This window comes from Megalops cyprinoides, chromosome 18, assembly GCF_013368585.1.
Source record: "Megalops cyprinoides isolate fMegCyp1 chromosome 18, fMegCyp1.pri, whole genome shotgun sequence".
In the NCBI taxonomy this organism is placed as follows: domain Eukaryota; kingdom Metazoa; phylum Chordata; class Actinopteri; order Elopiformes; family Megalopidae; genus Megalops; species Megalops cyprinoides.
In genome coordinates, this window is record NC_050600.1 from 11,439,565 (window position 1) to 11,459,656 (window position 20,092).

Below are 20,092 nucleotides of genomic sequence, written 5' to 3' on the forward strand. Positions count from 1 at the left end.
AGAAAGTTGAGCAATCATTTATGATGGCATGCCATGAACTGCTTACCATAAACTATACTTGAAAATATAAACAGACTGACTGTTGCACTAGGTGTCAGCCAGGTGTTAGAATTACATCATGTTCTCAAGAAACAATCTAGGGCTTGATCGAACATCATCATATCGCTTTAAAGTTTCTCAAAGGGAAAGCCCTGAAAAGGCTTGATCAAATAAATATATTCCTATTGGCACAGTATCCCAAATATAATTATATTTCCCCAAATCTGTGATGTTTACAGATGAACCTACAGTCATTTCGTCAATCAGTCTAAAAGAGTGCCTGTGCTGGTCATTATGAAGCAATGGCAATTGGTTTCAACAAAGGTCGGTTACTGTAAAACATCTTATTTCAAATTACAACAAATGTTGTTCTATCACTGATATTATTATTAAGGGTCATTTTACAACAAGCCTGTTTTTTATTAAGTGCATTTAAACTGCTATTTCTACTGCTATTTCTACTCTTTCCAGTTTCTCTCATAGTGATGAGAAATTTTAATCTTATTAGTGTAATTTAATATCTGCACATTTTTTAATACACCATGTCATTCATGGGGTCCCAGGTGGCTCAGATAGTAAAATTGCTTGTGTCAAGCACAGGCTGAGCCCTATGGCCCAGGCTTGAAACTGGCCATATCCTTCACCAACAACAAATGGGAACCCACATTAGTGGAACAAATCGGCTTTGTTCCACTAGAGACAGGGGTGAGTCTGCTTTACACATTCGAGGAGTCATGTGGGCACCTAAGAGCTGTTCAGATAGTGCCTATCCTCCAAAGTAGTTTGCCTCATGGTGCACTGTGGGACATGCAGTGTGAAAAACAGTGACGTTAGCCACGCATGTTTACTGCATGCATCTCACTCTGTTGGTGGTAAGCTTAACGCAGCCGCTAAAAATGGACACAAATACTCGCATGTGTAGTTACTCACATAGCTACTATACACATCACATCCAGGTGTTACATCCATAATATTATCACATCCAGTTGCCAGCTATTTCTGTGGGCTATATCTCTGTCCTATATAGGCATAGGGTACACCCTGCAACCAATAATTTTGTGGCATATATGTCATCCATTATGTAGTGAACAAAGCAATTGATTCTACCCATAAACTGATGAGAGTACCTCAATTTGAACCACTCAACAACACTAAAGCAAAACTTCATTGATCACTCATTAGATTTTTAGCTCTTGTCTACTAGCAAATTGGTGTACTAGTGCATGAAATGACAATGAATGCTGTCACATCTTTTGCACAGATTAGAAGATTATCAACATACATTTGATGTAAAACACATTTAATTGAAAACATAACTATTTTTAAGGAACAGGCAAATGTTGAAATATGTTCTGACTTTAAGGGTGACTGGAAAATAAATTATAAGTGTGATTCAAACCTCCTACACAACACAAAATTTTTTTTGTGAGACCCATATGTGACTTGCCAGAATTTTTTTGCCAGCAGCCTTTAACATCACTCGTCACCAGGAGAGTGATATATCTATCGGTTATTGTTTTCCACACTGAAGAGGAGAAAAAATCCCTCTATCCCGTCTAATGTAGCTAAATAGCATTAGCATTTTTCTGCCTTGGATATACAGTATATTATCCATTTATTTATTTATCAGTTCACTTAAAGCATTCCCCTTTTCACTGACAAACCTGTCTTTATATTATTATGACAATTTTGAAAGCAACAGTGCTAATATCTTTTTTCTTGGGATATTTTTAAAGAGCTGATAGAGTTCCAAATGTTAATCTTGTTATTGATTTAAGCAGAGGCTTGTCCTAATCATCGCTGGCCTCATTCTCAGCTACTTGACGCATCAGGCTTCACCACCATAGCCTATGCATAGTGTCAAAAGGACTTCACTGGGTTATGACCACACTGATTTGAAAGCAATAACTTATATGAGACTATAAATAAACTCAGTATAAAACAATCTGCTTCCCTGCTTCATTCAACAGTCCCCACTTTATATTTAAAAAATATTATCTCAGCTATATCTTGGATACCACTATGAACACTGAAAATAACATACAACATAATGCTACATACACAACAATATTTACAAATGACAAACTGAGACTGCAAATACCTTATATGGCAAAATAATGACATAAAAAGAAAATAAAAACTCTAAAAACTTACATATGTTTTTATACTGTATATATGTAAATATATATGTATATGTGTTTTGTGTATATGTTTCTCTTCAATATTGCAAATAAATTATATGACTAATATATATATATATATATATATATATATATGAATTTACTGGGGTAAAAATATATCTCTGGCTGTCTTTATCATCTCAATGTATTCCTGGAAGCAAAGCAATCCCAAACTTCCAGATCTGCTGAAATAGAGGCGGCGTTGTCTGCCTCCTCATGCACATCACACAGCCAGTCTGTGTGCCACAACCCTACAGCTGCAAGAGCAAGAGTTCAGGTGGTGCCAGCAGGCGAGAAGCCGCACCTCACTTTGTAGGTCTTTTCTACCCCACATCAGAACCCTTTCATCAAACTCTACTTAATCTGCAAGCCCAGAAGCCAAACGCTGATGGTTATACTTGTGTGAATACTGTAGCTGAAAAAGCTGTATCTGAAAAGCAGTCATTGCAGTGCGCCATTTTCACTCCACATTTTAAAGAGACAAAGGTGTCTTTCACTCGAGTGTTCCAAATATAAACTAGGTTCACCAGAAGGAAGTGATAAACAGGTGCACTGTGGATGTTGATGCACATTCATATGTAAAACACTGAGACAAGGGCTGGAGGCATAAACAGAACAAAAAAAAAGTTTAACAATGTACACTTAACAGGATCTGACAAATCCCAGACATCTACCTAATTATGCTTCCTGACCACTGCCTGGGTTTTCACCAGATTACACTGATGTGAGTTGAAGGCGCACAGATGACTGCAAATTTACGTAAAACATTTGAATTCACTAGTTTCTTGAATCACTATTTGTATACTTTCTGAAATCCCAAAATAAAGGTTTGATCCAAGCAGCACAGCATTGGATTTGAAGTAAAGTACATCTTTCTCCACACATTCGGTTTATGTCAATTAATTTGTTGGTTTAGATGTAAATCATGGAAATATAATGTTCATAATTGCAGTGGGCTTACACAGCAACATTTTTCAGGTTTTACAGTCACAATGAAATTTATATAGGACAATCCTAGATTGAACATCATCATTGATAATGGTTTCAGACAGGCCTGGGGGTGACCCCCTCAACATGGGGTGAGACTTATCCCACATGTCAGGATGTGTCTCTGTGAATTTAATGAATTGGTTGAGAGCTTATTACAAGTCACACCGGTCTCCATACAGTCCCACCACACACCTCTCTGTTGCTACAGTAACAGGGAATAGTCATTGAAGAAGACAGCTACAGTGCCATTAATCACTGTCAGACACAGCTGAGCAAGAGTTCTGATTGGCTGGGCAGAACTCAGTGACTGCTAAAGCAGCACATGGGTCTTTTATACAATAATAATAAAAGTAAACGAAAAGCGGTCCCCTTTCCCTGCTTCCCCTGTCCACATTTCTGCAAGAAACAGCAAAATTCAGCACAAAGGCAACAAAGTAAAATTGCTCGCCACAGCAGCACAACCTGTTCTACTGTAGTTGAAAAAGTTTGAAATAGTGAAAAAGTTTAAGAGATACTTTTTATGAAACACACTACGCTACAGTTCTCCACAGAGAATCTTTGATTTTGACTTGTTTCAGATTTGGACATGCATTTTCTCTTTCTTTTAATCAGTCAACCTTCACAATCTTTCGTAATCTGACCCTTTTTAATCACACCAAAATCTCCTTGAGGACAGCAATACTGTTTCAAAGGGAAATGGCATAACTTAAAATAATAAATGAATACATATTTTAATGATTATAATAATTAAAATGCACCGTTTAAACTAAATCAGACTACTTAACAGCACTTCCCTGAAATACATACAGTATCTATAAAAGCATCAAAACAGACAAGGCCAGACAAAAATAAATCAGTATTGTGTATAGCCGTAACTATTGTCCTTTTTAATCCGAAGCAAATAAAGTTTTTGTACACCACAAAGCTTACCTTTATGCACCCCGATAACTATCCCAATGATTCAAGAGCTGAAAGGCAATTGAGGCAAGAATTAGAATCATTTTGGAGAATTAGCATGATTACATCAATAGGTTATTGTTATAATGTTTCATTATTGTTACAGTACATAAAATGTACTGACCAGCAATGGAATGCTTTTAGAAAAGGTGGTAGAATTGAATACATCCAAGAAATACTAAGGGTGCCATTCACTGTAACCATTATAGAACTTGTCTTCAATTTTGGGTGAAAATTTGCATAGGAATTGGAATTACTCATATTTCTACTTTACATACCATACCAAAATGGCTTCAGATTATGAAAGTGTTTTGTTGTTGGTTGTCATTTTAAGGCAGTGTCTGGACATAAATCAGTACATGTCTGCATTGCTTTAAAAATGTAAAAGCAAGAAGTGAATCTATGAATGTTTCTGCCAAAGTTCTGGTCTTTCTTATTGATGTCAAGCTCGGGACTAAATTTGATGTATCTGCCATCAAAGTCCTGGAGAAAAGTTCACTGAACAATGAAAGAAAGTATTTAACAGAAATTGAGGGATTTTATTTTAAATTGCGGGCCACAGTTTAAAGGTCAGAGATTGGCAGCGCCACCTTGCCAGTGATTGTCAGTGTATTCAGGGCCCAGTAGATTCATGCAGAGTTCATTTTTGGAAGATAAGCAGGATGAACGGTTATTGAGATAAACAGGACTTGATTGCCTTTCCCCCCTTTCATTGTTAATGTATGATTATGCACAGCGTGACACAACTCTCTCATTTCTATTAACTCCACTTTTCCATGACCATATGGTCAGATAATACATAAGGACAGGATCTCTCAATTTTGCTATGAAAATGGCAATCATCTGTAAAGCTATCTAATATCTGGAAAATATTGTTATCAGTGTTTCTGTTTAATACTGTGCAATACTATCACTATTGCTACACCTGTACTACTACTATTGTAGATCTATGACCATGTGGATTCATTTCAGAAATGCAACAATACAATCGACTGTGCATATTATTATCATCATTATTGGCAGATAATGGCAATAATGCACACCTTCTCATGTATTATTGTATTAGCAAACAATATTCAGCAAATAATGAGCAGACTAGTGGGAAAATTAGCTGGCACATACATGGAACATACAGAGATACTTTTTGCTAGCTAGTGAGCATAGGTAACAAGCTAGCAGTACTATTTACTAGCTAGTTTGTCATGTTAAGGGAAAGCTTGCCATTTAACTATCTACCAGAACCTGCAGCAAACATGTAACAGTTAACTTGCATACAACCACGCAGCCACACAACTAAACTACTCCCATTGGACATCAAGTGAATCTGCCAAAGATCTGGACGGAGCAAGGAGATGTTCACGTCACATGAAAAGCTAAAATTTAGACTTGCTCATATGTATTAATTACATTACCCCACACAAGTCTGCATACAGGCAGGTTGTACACAGTATGCACATTTACACATGCATGCTCACTCTCACACACTATTGTCATGTTGCTGCAAACTTCAGAGTATTTTAGGGATGCTTGATAATAGTAACCCTCAATGAAAAGTGGTATGGCCATGCCACACCTACATATGTATTGTGTCGGCCATAGTAACAAAATGGTGTTACTATGGTGGTGGCCATGCTATAAAAAGAGGACAAATTAACAGTAACTCATGGTCTGTCTCTCTGCCTGGAGCATCCATAGCATACTATTACCACATAAAAATACACACCAGTTGGAAGAAAATAAAAAGAGTGGCCAATAACTTCATCAAGGTCACAAGAACTGGTCAACCATAACAGACTCTGCCACTCAAAAAACCTTTTATTTATTAGAGGCTGTTCAGTTGTGGCTGCTTATTTTTAATTTCATATTTCTTACTGAAAATATGTCCTCTTAGAAGTTTCAAATAATTCTGTTCTCATGGACAGATTAATCTCTAAGATTAGTAGATGAGGAATATGGCAGTTAAAAAAGAGTCAGTCCCTTTTCAATATGGAGAGGTAATGGCCCAAGCTAAGGCCTTTGTGAAACAGTAAGAATGATCTCTGTAAAGGAGAACACATTTATCTGTGAAGTGATACAGCATTTATTTTTAAATGAGCAGCTGTAAAATACCTATTGCCGTGTAGACCTTTCAGTTTGTGTTAAAGACGCAGTACATTTACGACAACACACTGGAAATGCAGCTTTAAACAGGATTGCAGCAGTACATGTGCACTATTTCATGCCAGCACCCTATGATTTAATACATAGTCACAAAATATTTTTTAAGGTTCACACTGACTTCCAGAAATATTATGAGCTTATTGTTTCCACAGTGTTTGAAATTTATTGTGCAATCCATTCAATAATGACCTGGCATATTTGTTCTAATCAAAACAAATCTATAATTCTGGAAATATGTTTGAGCCATTCCCTGAACCATGCTTAGAGTCATATTTTGAACAAAATAATTTCCTGGCTCACTATGTTAAAAGTGCTCATTACCCAATGAACACTTTACCCTCAAAAAGGGATGATGACACATTTCCTTCCACAAGTCCACAGTAAATATAATTTCATTAACAGCATTTCCTGACAGGCCAAGCAAACTTGAAAAAACTTATCTTGGTCATGTTTGCATTTATAACATACCATACTGTATGCAATAGCACAGTTTACACATATGCAAATATGGATGTGATTATGTGGATCTTCAGTGGAAAGCCAGGGGAAACATAAATGGTTGAACCAAAAGCTACAACTGCCATTAAGAGAAGAGGCCGCTGGGATGCTGACAGCAGGGATGTCAAGGTCCAGAGCTGCCAAACGCTTTGATCTGCACCTGCTGACAATACCACATCTGCAGCTGTAAACGACAATGGCCAGGGAAGTCACATGTGAAACAACTTGTCCAACATCAAGATATCGAAATAAAATATAAACATCGTCCGGTATCTTCAACTGCTCTGTGTGTATTTAAACGTGAGTGTATGTGTGAGCCTATGTATGTGTTTTGGACACATAGTTATGCTCACATACAGGGTAGGGTAGCAAGCCATGCAGGCAGAGTATGGGAGTAGAGATTGATATTACAGGTCTGACACAATTTTCCATTAATACAGAAGTTCTGGCATTGGTTGCTGGGAAATGTCAGTAGGGATTACAGTGAAGATTAATAGTTATGCTTGAGTGATCACTAGCAGATGCCAACTGATCACTTCCAACTTCATTCAAGATTTATACCCAATGGTTGAACATGAATGGACTGGTTATGGCAACATCAGAAATAAGACCAGTTCCAACTCTGAGACACAAATAGTTTGAAATCAATCTACTTCCTGCTACTGATATACCATGGGGCTCACGTGAAGGTGGTAAAATTCAGCTTCTGTTTCATGAGCCTCGAGAAACTGAAACCAGTTACCATGTAGAGACGTTCTTACTTAAGTAGCCCACAGCCAATTCAAAACAGGGTCCCTAAAAACAGAATTCTGTACTGGACTGCATTTCATGAATCCTTAATGTAGCATTTAAGAAAGGAAAGAAACACTGTAATACCTGAAACATCCTGAGAATTTCAATTATATTGTATCTTATTTCACAAATTGTGGATACTATTTAGGCATATGGAATTGATCACTTTGAAGAAAAAGCATTATAAAATCAAGTATATGCTATGCTTTTTGAGGTTACCCTGTACACTGGCAATGTGTAGATAAGACGCTTTATGGCTGCCTTAAATTGCTATAAGAATTAAAGGCATATGCCAACTTATCTGTAACAGATTTTACAATGAAGCTTACTGAAACTGGGTTTCCAAAGGTTCTACAAATGTGAAAAATGTCAGTCGCACTGAGATGCCGTGTGTGAATCAGATAACCTTCAGTTCAGAAAGGTTCCAATCAGTGTGGTTGTCCTGTGTGTTAAATATTTGTTTCTGACAGTACATTCATATATATTCATCAATATTATAGGCACATAGGTAAATCTATTCTGAGAATTATAGAGTATTACCAAAAACATAAATGCTACTAATTATTCATCTTTTGGTTGATTCACTTTGTTATAATATTCATTGGTTGTCCCTTTGCATTCTTCATTATAGGTTTAAAATGTATTTTTTAAATGAAGCGTTATTTATATGGCTGTATTCTCAGGGTCAATCTGCTTCTTTCCCACGATCCATTCTACCCTCCCTCCTCCCCTCAGAACTGTTCAGAAATCCTTCAGTTGTATCTGACAGGCAGTGATCAACTGAAGTGCAATTGAAAATCCTTCAACAACTGCCATTACATCGATTTCAACATCAGTCTAGCTGCCAAACCTAAGACAAGAGTTCTACTTTACTCTGGACCAGTGAGATCTATAGTTTGGCTCTCAGATGGTAACAGACTACTTTATAGGTGGCATTTATAATACATTACTTTTCAATGTGCGAATGGCAAATACCTGGATATTCTATTAATATAGATCTGTCATGATAGAACTGTCATGGCTGTTACCTGTTAAAAAATAAATTCCAGGTTTCACAAGCTAGATGCGCTAAGCAGCTTCCCAAGGACTTCTGCCAAAACATTACAGAACTAACCAACATTTTTCTACAAGCATGAAGTATTTTAAGTCTTAGGGGTACATCATCTGATTGAGCTTTTTGGATTTGTGCACTTATACCAGTGACCTATGTTATTTGTGAGTCTAGCTATGCCACTAGTTATCTGGAGGAAGCTGAGTGACATTATTTGTATAGGGAACATGCACTTGGTCAACAGTGTGTAGAAGAGCCAAGCTTGAATGTACAGTCCAGATTGGTATGGCATCCCATCAGCCACATTCAGCCATGGGTGAATGCACAGCCACGCTAAAAAGGTCATTTTGATATCACACCAGATAAGGTTGACGACCTATTATTTGGTTTGGTCAAGGTGTGGTTACACGGTGTTTGGTTACTGGAAATCGTGAAGGAGTAAGTTATCTGACATAGCGTGCAAACTGGACAGCTATCTAATATCATAGGTCATAGGGTGCAGGAGGACATTATACTCTGCCAAGTTGGTTCATATTTCCAACTAGCTAGCAAACTGCTAGTAACCAGGTGGAAGTTTTAGCTGGTTTACTAGCATTTGCATTGGTTGCTTGAGTTAGAGGGATAGCGATGAAGTGGAAATGTGGCAGATGTCTACTACCTGTATCTCACTGTACCCACAAGACAATATAAGGAATCCAATTCCAACTGATTGGACCCGTGGGTCTTTGAGGCCATCAACCCAACCATCAGTATGGAAACAAACCAATATATTTATAAGGGACAGAAATAAAAACACTTGAAAGTGATCTATGCTCCCCTACTTTCTTCCTTCCAGCTAGCCCACTGTCCTACATGCTACATTTTTTTTAATATCATAAACACCAGTACATCCCCTGCACAATGAAATAAACAGTCAAATTTACTGATGATGAGCAATGGGAACTAATACACCATTTCTTACAGAAAAAAGAAAATGTCTTTGTGGCGTTTGATTTTTCTCATACTGTGATTGTGTTTCCAAAGTATGCTGTGGATTTCCTAGTTAGATTTTTTTTTTATACACATGGAAAATGCTTCTGCAGTTCTATTCTTCTCGGATTAAGCTCACCGGCATTGTGTTGTGTTTGCCTGTGTCACCGGATGCATTACTGAATCCAGGGTTTGCAGCCTGCTGTTTTGCAGTTTGCTCACCCATATGTCTTTGTCAAATATCTGCAGTGAGACGAATGAGAGATGAAATCTCTCCAACTGGTATTTTCCGGGGTGCCCATTTTGTACAAACAAAAGGATTGCTAACTGCCAGATCTATTACATTGTGAAATACAACAACTGACCACCACCTTGTGGATAGACCCTCTGGAAGTTCATATTCGCAGTGCTTTGGAAACACACATGCTATAGCTCTCTCACTTTGCAGGATTCAGGCATGATGGTAGGCGCCATATATATTCTGTGACATCCACACATTGTTATGTGAAAATGGTTACTGTCAGTCAATTTACAAGCTACTTCAGAATCCATATTTGAAACCTGGTGCTGTAGTTACTCATCCACTGAACTGTTTTTTTTTTTTTTTTTTTTTTTTTTGTGAAATAAAATTATGATTGCCAGTACCTTTCCCACAGCACTGTGTTTCCAGGTATTTTATCACCTAGTCTTTCAGCAACTGGACAGGACCCATCTGCAAACAGGTACTGGGGACCATTCTCCCTGTCTGTTCATCCAAATGTGATCCAAAATAGGCTTCCAAATCTGTCCTACTGCTTTGCCAAGCACTTTGCCCAGGGAAAACATGCTTTGAAAGAAACCATTCCTTACGTGTTGCAATATCTTTGTATTTGAAAATGTTCTACACACTCACAGTATGGAAAACCTTCTTTAACTGAAAAAGTCTAACCCAGTATAATTCTTAGCATGGCATCTCACAGGAGGCTACGCTTGTGTTTGGGCACCCTTGCTACTTGGCATTATGGCTTTCAGCAGAGCTCCATCCTCTTGAATGCTATTTCTCTCTCAGGCTGGCAATGAGTTCTGGTGCTTTGGTGCCCCACGCCACTACCCCTGGCACTGAGGCTGGCCAACAGGCAGCCACAGGAGATAGTGGACAGGCAGTGGATATGAATGACTGGCAGATTCCTCTTTCACACCTGGAAACCAAATCCCTTGGTGGTTTGATTGGACTGCATTCGATTGGATTGGATTAGGAAATTAATAGATTTATTAGTCACTTTCCTCATGTGACAGTTGTACTCTAATGATGCTGTGTAGAACACAGTCTTGGTCTCTTCTTGATTATTTGTGGCTGGGTTCAGCTCATAGCATTCTGCTGTGCAAAACTACTCACTGAGCACAAGTTTGATGCTTAAACATATGCATTAGTATCTGATAAGAAAGAAATATAGTGGTCATACTGATTACACACATGTAATCTTAACCGTGTAATTCATCTAAATTCTGCATTGTGACAGACACAAATCTAACCAATTGTTTGCCAGCATTGAGGCTGCCAAGTGAATTGTGCCATTACAAAGAAAGCATTTATACAAAAAATGTTTGAAAGCAGGTGAAGCTCATTGTCTTGTGTATTGATTTTATTTTCTGTATTTGTGTTTCTTCGCAGAGCCAAATCATTTCAACATGAATATACAGTATAAGTCAACTGAGTGACCTGTCATAATTGAGGAAAAAAGGCATAGATGAAGGATTCATCCCCTTGTCACTTATCTTGTCTGACAAGGGAACTGCCACAGCAATTATCAATAATGCTTGCAGGCACTTCAACTCACATCAGCCAAACTCCCCTGGTTATGTGATAATCTCTGCCCAAGGAGCTAACATTAGCACTGTGTTTCAAGCTGAAAACTCCACGCAATTGTGGGGGCCTCATGCCAGGTACTTAATTGTTTTTCTTCATTAAATTAAAACCTGGATCTTTGTTGACTTGTTGCACGTACACAAATAGAATGGCATGCCCTCAGAAAGTTAATTAGTGATATCAAAATAGTAAAGGTGGGTTCTGCTCACATCATATATACCTCTGACTGTATTCCAGGTAATTGCATCTGAACACAATGCCAACCTAACTTCCTGTTCGTTTTACCTTTTCCTCAAATTACAAGTGAGCAGCACACTATTGATTGTGGTGGAATGTATAAAAGCTAAAAGCTTATCACATGACTGCAGTTCTGGGTCACAGCATGGCCATGTTATAGTAGCTGTGACTTTCTTCCTTGACTGACACATTATTTCCTCTCTGCCTCCTAATCTATTTTCTGCCTCACTAAGCTTATGAAAGTGCATATATTCTCTCTCCAACTGCTTGGAAATCCTGAAAACACATTGTCTTTGTGTTTACTCCTTTAGCCAACAAATGGCAGATGTTGGGGTTCAGACAATTATTTAGGTAGAAAAAAGAGAAAAAAGTGCCAAGTGATCTGATGTTTGAAAATTGCAATAATTTTCATGCTGAAAACATCTGAGCCTAACTACAAGGAGAAAATATTGTGTCATAGGATGCACAGCCACCATCACAATCAGCAAAAATAGATCATTTTATATTACGCAGTACAGTTTTACAGTTTTATTGAATGCCACTTATAGAAGTTTGAAGTTGGTGAAGGTCATAATCAACCATAATCATAATCAACTCTACACTGACTCTTTATTCAAGTTTTTGCTTATGCACACTGCCAATAACATGGAAAACCATAGGTAATAATGACCCCCTTGCAATATCAAAGACTTGGATACCAAGCAACCTATACATACTCTACAAACCCACAAAGTTGTACAACAAAAAGACAAAGTAACTTTTGTGAATGATTACGGCTGCAGAAGAGGGGAAAGCGCTGAAAAACTTCAAATGATATTTTGAACATAGAATGTGGCGTTCTTATCCAACGTTAGAATTATAAATACGTGAAATTACGGTTATTTTCAGAAGCCTCCAAAATAGCACCTCAACAGAAAGTGATAATTATTTTAACTTATGCGAGAGTGTTCCATGTGACAACAAATCAACAATATGAGAGAAGTTAATTAACCTCTGAAGGAGCCATTGAAAGAAAGGAAAAAAAAGCTTAAATTAGGAATTTAATTAAAAACAAAACAAAAGCCATAGCAGACTTTTTTTTTCTGAATGCCAGTGAGGGTTGCTTCCATAGCTCCAGGGTAGTGGTTTGATTCGTCTTCATAGCTCCAGGGTTGTAGTTTGATTCTTCATCATAGCTCCAGGGCTGTAGTTTGATTCTGTCAAATCACTGTCTGTTGAAGGATTTGAATGAATGTTTTCACCTGTTGCTGTTTTCCCTCCTTCCAGATTAACACAGACCAAACTGATGAGATATTTACAACACCCTGTAATAAAATATATTGTTGACAAGCGCGCAACCACATTATCTCAATAATGTGTTCATATTGTTTGTAATTTTGTCCATGCTTAAATTAACAGAACATTCCTAATAATATTTATCCTTTACTTATTTTGCAATACAGAATGGCTACACAGCATAACAGTTAGTTATGTGGCATACAAGGGGTGAGTTTGTCCGTTATTCTTTGGAATGTACTGATGCACCGGTGCGTTAATTGTTGGATGGTCTCGAGAGGTTACTGACTGAATGCACCGGTGCATCTTAACTTCAGACAGAATTAATAACAAATGAAGAGTTTTTAAAATGCTCTTTGGATTGTTTCATTGCAAAAATCTCAAGGATACTGAGACATTACTGTCATTTACCAGAGGCTCTTAACCAGAATATAAGTTAGAGTTTTTACATGTTATCCATTTATACAGCTGAATATTTTACTAAGGCAATTCTGGGTACCTAGCCCAAGGGTAGAGCAGTGCAGCCCTGCTTCTTACCACTGTGCAAGACAGTTCTGATTTCTTGATTTTACGATGTACATCCTTAAGACGTGAATCAGAGTGATGTATGGGGAATTGGCATCAACAGTAAAGAAGTCAAGTATCAATCCTTATATCATTAGTTTTAATTCAGAATATGTGATTCATTCATTGTATGAGACCGTTGATAGACTAGTGAAAGTTCCAGTCTTCTAAGTAATAATTTTAACCATGTTTCAAACTGAATAACTAACTTGTCTCTTCTAGTGTAGCATAAAACAAGCTATTCTTATAGTGAATTTGACTCATTTCTTCCCTCATCCATCATTAGGAAGATAAAAGCACTGACCTGTTCCTAAAGGTTTTATGTCAATAACAATGATCCTTGGTAATATTGCTAGGAATTACATCAGGAACTCACAAAAGTAATGTAAAAACAGAGAGGGACTGTCTCGTACAGAGACACTTGGGAATGATGGATTGTGACAAGAACTATGAACCAGGCACATTAAGATGTTGATTACCTTTATGTGTCTAATCACCTAAAACTAATTACCATTTTAAAAAGATGCACTGGATACAGTGCTGGATGTCTTTAAATCTATATAATATGATGTTTACGATGGTCAGGTTGCATGTTCTACAATTTGAATTGAGACTCAGGGAGGCTGTTCAAAAGTCACATTAAGTGTCTTGATTTGAAATTCATTTCTGGTGGAAAAAAAAGAAAAGATTAATTAAAAACACTATTCTCTTAATTGTGCATTTTTATTACACTTCTTTCAGAATGAACAAACATGATATCTTCATGTCAGACATTTTACAGTGTTTTCTGCGTAGCTGAAAACAACAAGGTGAATAACCTTCTTAAAAGGTTGAACACAGCTCCCAGCATGGATTTTATGTATTCCATTCATAGCTTGCGCTGTCAATAGATAATTGCCCCAGAGCAATTGAATGTGCGTACATTATGAAGATGAAATAAGTAGTCCTGATCAGAATGCTAACAATATAACATTCTCCCTAATTTGTTGTTAAACTGCAATATTGTTTTTGCAAATATAAGGAAAAAGGACATTTGAAGGTCTTTTTTTCTTGACTCCACGGTTTACAGACACAGCATGCCTCTATTGTAATTTACAACACTAATTGTCAATTGGTGTACGGCCATCTGAAAACACTTTAAATATAACTACAGAGGATATTTCTGTGGCTAAACAGCAGTAGCTGAAATTACTGTGACCTCAGTCCATGATCCATTATTTATGCAACATACCGTATCTGCAGCTGGACCTTCTGATTTTTTTTAACTTATAATTTTTTGTTTTGTTTTTTTGGACAATCAGTTTAATGGAAAAGTTATTTTGTTCTTGCATGTGTGAATTTGTAAGTAACTGATTGCCTAACAGATATTTCAGGATCAATCCTTTGTCCACTAGATATAGCAGTAACAAAAAAGAGAGTGACAGTAAGTGTACCAAACAAACTAGGTGTTGGCCATGTGGTGTCTGTTGAGTGCACCTTTTGCATTTTACACATCACGGCATCTGCCTGTGACAGTGTTTCTACAATGTATTCGGTCTTGTGTTGCTGCTGTGTGCATTCTGTAAGAAATAGGTGTGGGGAAAAAGAAGATAAACTGGGATTGCTGATACGCAATCTGCCAAGCTATGGGTTGGTGAGCATACCCCAAATGTACACAGCACAGATTGTTAGGCCATTTTTGGGGTTTCCCACAGAAATAACCGCAATAACCTTGACTCACTTCAACATTTATTTCTATGCCATATAACTTCATTAAGGTTAAACATACCTTAAATCTTAAACCTGATGGTGAATAGCAGCCACACAGATGGCAAATAATGTTCATAATGGATTACTATTGCCTCCTAGCTGACTGGCTTAATAATGTTAAAATTATGCGGCATACCTGCCCTGATGTACAAAGATCCAGAACACATAATGTATGAAACTAAGACTAAACACCCTTATTGACAAACACTAATTCTACCGTTCTCCTCTGTTACACTACATCCATTCATATGCAGAGTACCATTCAAACTCATAACATGCATTACCAAAGGAAATGCTATCTCCACAAAAATGCTTTCAGTGTACAAAAACTGCATGTTATTCACAGGTACATGGGGTGACTTGGGTGTGACAGATGAAGACCATATTCTCTAAAGACAAGACCAAGCTAAACATCATCCTTCTTTCCTGGTTTTGAAAGATACCCAAAGTGCAAGCATGCCACAACCAGCTGTGACATGTAGCTCTATCTTAAAAGCATAGTTTGTTAGATGGTTATCATAATTGTGTCCACTCCCCAGGGGACTGGTACCATTTATGTAGGAATAATTTGTGTTTTGACAGTTCAAAAAATGATATTCACCTATAAATGTCCTTTATTTATTATTTTTAATAACTGGAAGTTAAATCACAGCCAAATGTTGCATGTGGATTGTTATCTGATCTGACTGGCCAAATTCGCATGAGATTTCCTTGTGTCAGGTAATGGCCAAACGTTTAAGGCATAAAGAAATTAGTTCTGATGGGTCTCTGACAAGCAGCAAAACAATAAAGGTGACAAATATTCACACTCTATGTCGACATCATGGCACCTTAGGTAGCAGCTACAAGTTTAATCCATTAAATTATAGAAGCATCCGTACATAATAATAAGGATAATAATTCTCAAAAATATTTTTTTTCAGTTTGTCATATCTCAAAGTTTGAACATTTTGTGCAGGATAATTACTTGCAGATGAAATGATCAGCCTGTTAAAATATGTGTGTGTGGACAAGAAATGTGATCAAACTTGCTGTAGCTTCACTTGTTGAAATGTCTTACATTACTGTATGTGACTGAGTTGGATACAAATTATTTTACAGACATTTTGAAAAGCAACACACTTGTTTATTTTTGTGGTATTAATTGCAGACATCATTGGACTAAAGCTTGTTTGGCCTAATGAGTTTCAAGGGTAGAAGAAAACCCAGCTCAGAACTGAAAATATCAGTTTGATGCTATGTTGATAACACCACACCTCTGAAGGTAGCCCACCCTGCTCAACCCAATACAAAGGCTATAAGACATGGTATAAGACAGAGAGAGAGAGAGAGAGAGAGAGAAGAGAGGAGAGAGAGAGAGAAGAGAGGAGAGAGAGAGAGAGTATTCAGTCAGTGTCTCCATAGCCTGTAAGCCCCACTTGTATATAATTATATTATGAAACCTTCCCTGCTCTGACACATCCGTAAATATTGTCATAATTTTGCATTGCTTTATCTTGTGCCAAATTGGATACATGATATGATATCTGAAATTTGTCATGGGCACTCTGATGTTATTAAAATATCCCTTAATGAAATTTCAGTACAAACTGTACATGCACTCATTACTATTAATAATATATCTAATGTACCCTGAAGCAAATACATTGTATAATGAAATGTACACATTCTTTTGCACACATTCACCATGAGGCAAGTGCATCTTTTATTTATTGGAAGCTTAATTTATATGGTTACAAGTTACAATTTTAGTGAATTTTAAGGCAGAGAAATATGTTACGACTAGTAACACAAAAATACTTAAAAAACACAATGTCTATTGCAGTTATAACAAATAAAAGTATGCAAAATATTATATACAGTGACTAATTCCTCCATTGCAGTCATATCTGCTCCTCCATGCAATAGATTAATAACTAACTACCACTGAGCTGGCATGTTAAGCGTCCTCCATCTCAAATCTCCCAAGGCAATTAAGTAATTAGAAACTAAGCTGGCTTGTGAAATCAATTAGGAATCATGTGCCACAGGTATGTGTGTTATACACATCCTTTTTGAGCCACTGAGTAATTTAACTACTATCATGAAGTGCTATGCTGTCTGCTGGAATCCTTCATGTAATTAGTAGAATATCTCTCTGAAGATTGCATGATCCAGATAGTTTAACCGTAACCCTAACCCTAACCCTAACCCTAAGGACCCTCTGTTATTGAAGTCATGATTCACTGTGTTTCAATATGTCTGATATGTGTGCCAGCCACCCTGTAAATATACAGTAACACAGAAGAGTGCAGATACAGTAATTACATATTTTATTTTAGAGGTTTCCTTTTAAAACACTGACTTTTTTTGCACCATGGCTTCCCCTATCCTAACATGTCTTGCCATCCTTTGTTACAACACATACAGTAATGGATGATCATAAATACTGAAGAATGATCAAAAAGAAAATTGCATTGCAAGTACATGAAGGTAAAGAGCACAGTGCCTTCCTAAAATGTCACAGAAATGCAATGTTCTGCCATTAAGCATGTATATGTCCTCGATAAGCAGAAACTAAATTTAAAACCCATATGAAGAAATTTTGTGCAAACTCTATAATTCAGATCATCATTTCATCTGCTCAGATGTCAAAGTATATTTGAATCAGACCTCAGGGTTACTGAAGTCATTACTGTAAGAAACCCCTCAGCGCTTTATAGGCGTGGGACATTCCCTGTCAACCCATAACTTGGCAGATGGCATACCTGCCACATCTATACTGAAAATCAATTATTTGATAAAGAGGGGAGATGCCATGTATGACAGCCGATAGTGGTTTATTGCTTTAATAGAACATTGAGTTTAACGTGAAATAATATGTTGTCGAGACTCACATGCTGAACTGTGTTTCAGTGAAGCATTTTCCACGTTGTTGAGAGTCAATGATGTTGCACATACTGTGATGATGCAGGATTCAGTATACAAATGTGTTGTCCTCTGGTTCATTTTCAAATCTGAATGGACTTGAAACTATCCATTCCTGTCTTGCTCCCTTCAGCAGCCCTGACAAAAAATGTTTTCAATGTAGTTGTGTGCTGTGACTCAACAACAACAAAAAAAAAATCATACAAATCCTACCAAAAAAAAAAACCAACTGAGCCTCCTTATGTCTGGAGTGCACACCTATGATGCACAGCAAGGGAGAGAAACCCTGGTGGCATTTCCACCAGCACCTATACACCACAATCTGCATTACTTGCTGTATGGGTTATTGCACTGCTTCACAGCTCCCCACTGTACACCCAAAGGCTGGTGCTTTATCTTGTATGTGTCGCTGAATGGAGGCTTGGGCAAAACAGAGAATGCCACTGAAAGAGAAAGCCATATTCATTGATACTGATGTAAAAAACACTTTGCTTACGGGTATAATAGTCCTGCACTATAACATAGGATTGGACCCTAGGACTTTGACATTTGAGCCCAGTGTTGTGTCTACTACCTTTATAAACAGGTATTCTAAAATTGGTTAACTATTCATTAAAACCGTATGGAGTATATTGAGAACAACACCATCTGTATTTCCACCTGATAGCAGTCCATCTTCAGATGTGATAGAACAGAAGAATTTGTTGATATTAAAAATATGTTGGTAGTACATATAAAGATTGTGTGCTTTTGTAAAAAAGCCAAGATGATAGCTAGAGTTCACATGAAAAGCATTTTTTGCCTGAAAAATTTCATAGTTTTTGATGATTGTTTCTGGTGATGTAAATGGACATATTCCAGCAAGGGTAATTTCATGCAGTCTGTTGTTCTTATTTTTCACATCAGAGAATATATAAACAGCACACACAATTTTTTGTTAGAGCTGTTGTAGTCATTCATTAAATGAATAAATAACTAAATAAAACAAAATAAAATAAAACTTTAATGGAACATGCCACCCTAACATTTTGTATTAGGATTCATATTTTAAGGAGTCTTCTCTAGCAGAAAAGAAACAGATTTATATTGGCTGTGAAATAATTGTATTGTGTTTTACCTCAGAGTCATAATATAGCATTGTTCTTTCTTAAAATTTGTGAAGAAGTGTCAAAATATCAAAACAAGCAGACATAAAATCAGTGTCAGTGGCATGTTCATATTGACTCTGACCTCATATTTTTGTCTATGTACTGCCCTACTGATAACTGCCATGATATTGCAGGAATAAAAGATAGGGATTTGAGAAACAGTCATGCTGAATATTTTATGGCAGTAATAAGTATACAAAGGCAAGCTGCAAATGCCACAACAATAAGACACATCAGATACAAACAGGAAAATAGTTGGATAGTGTGAAACCAGTATGGTCCAAGTAGTATCTCATATAAATTATGATGGTATGTTATTATAATGTCATACTATTTCAGTGCCAGTATCAACATAAACTGTGACATGTGTTCATGTCATTATTTCTGTAGAAGAGCAGGCTTCAATCTATTATCCTTCAATTCAAGTTTTTTTTTTACTGAAATTCTTAATAGAGAAAAGATGAGGAGAGCTTATTAACCTACAGATGTATTCTGATCAATTTTCAGGTGTTGAACATGCGATAAAAGCAAGACTGTATGCATGAGGCAGTACACTCTGACTTGAGTTCTGTGAAAATGAAAAAAGCATGTGACTGTGCAGATGCATAAGCACCCATGCGAGCTTTCACTCATAATTTCAAGTCTAATGGTGTTAAGGAATCAATGTGTCATGCAGCTGGGCTGAAGTACATTTATAAAATCTTCAGAGTCATTACCATATACTTCTGGC

At 37.0% G+C, this 20,092-nt stretch overlaps 1 protein-coding gene across 11 annotated transcripts in view; it reads right to left on the minus strand.

Moving 5' to 3' along the window:
- LOC118793016 (receptor-type tyrosine-protein phosphatase delta-like) overlaps positions 1-20,092 on the minus strand; it is a 387,427-nt gene that overhangs the window by 161,685 nt on the left and 205,650 nt on the right. For all 11 annotated transcript variants that reach the window (XM_036550950.1, XM_036550955.1, XM_036550949.1 and 8 more), the window contains exon 8: positions 4,140-4,177. The gene's annotated coding sequence lies outside the window, so the exon portion shown is untranslated. The remainder of the gene's footprint in view (positions 1-4,139; positions 4,178-20,092) is intronic.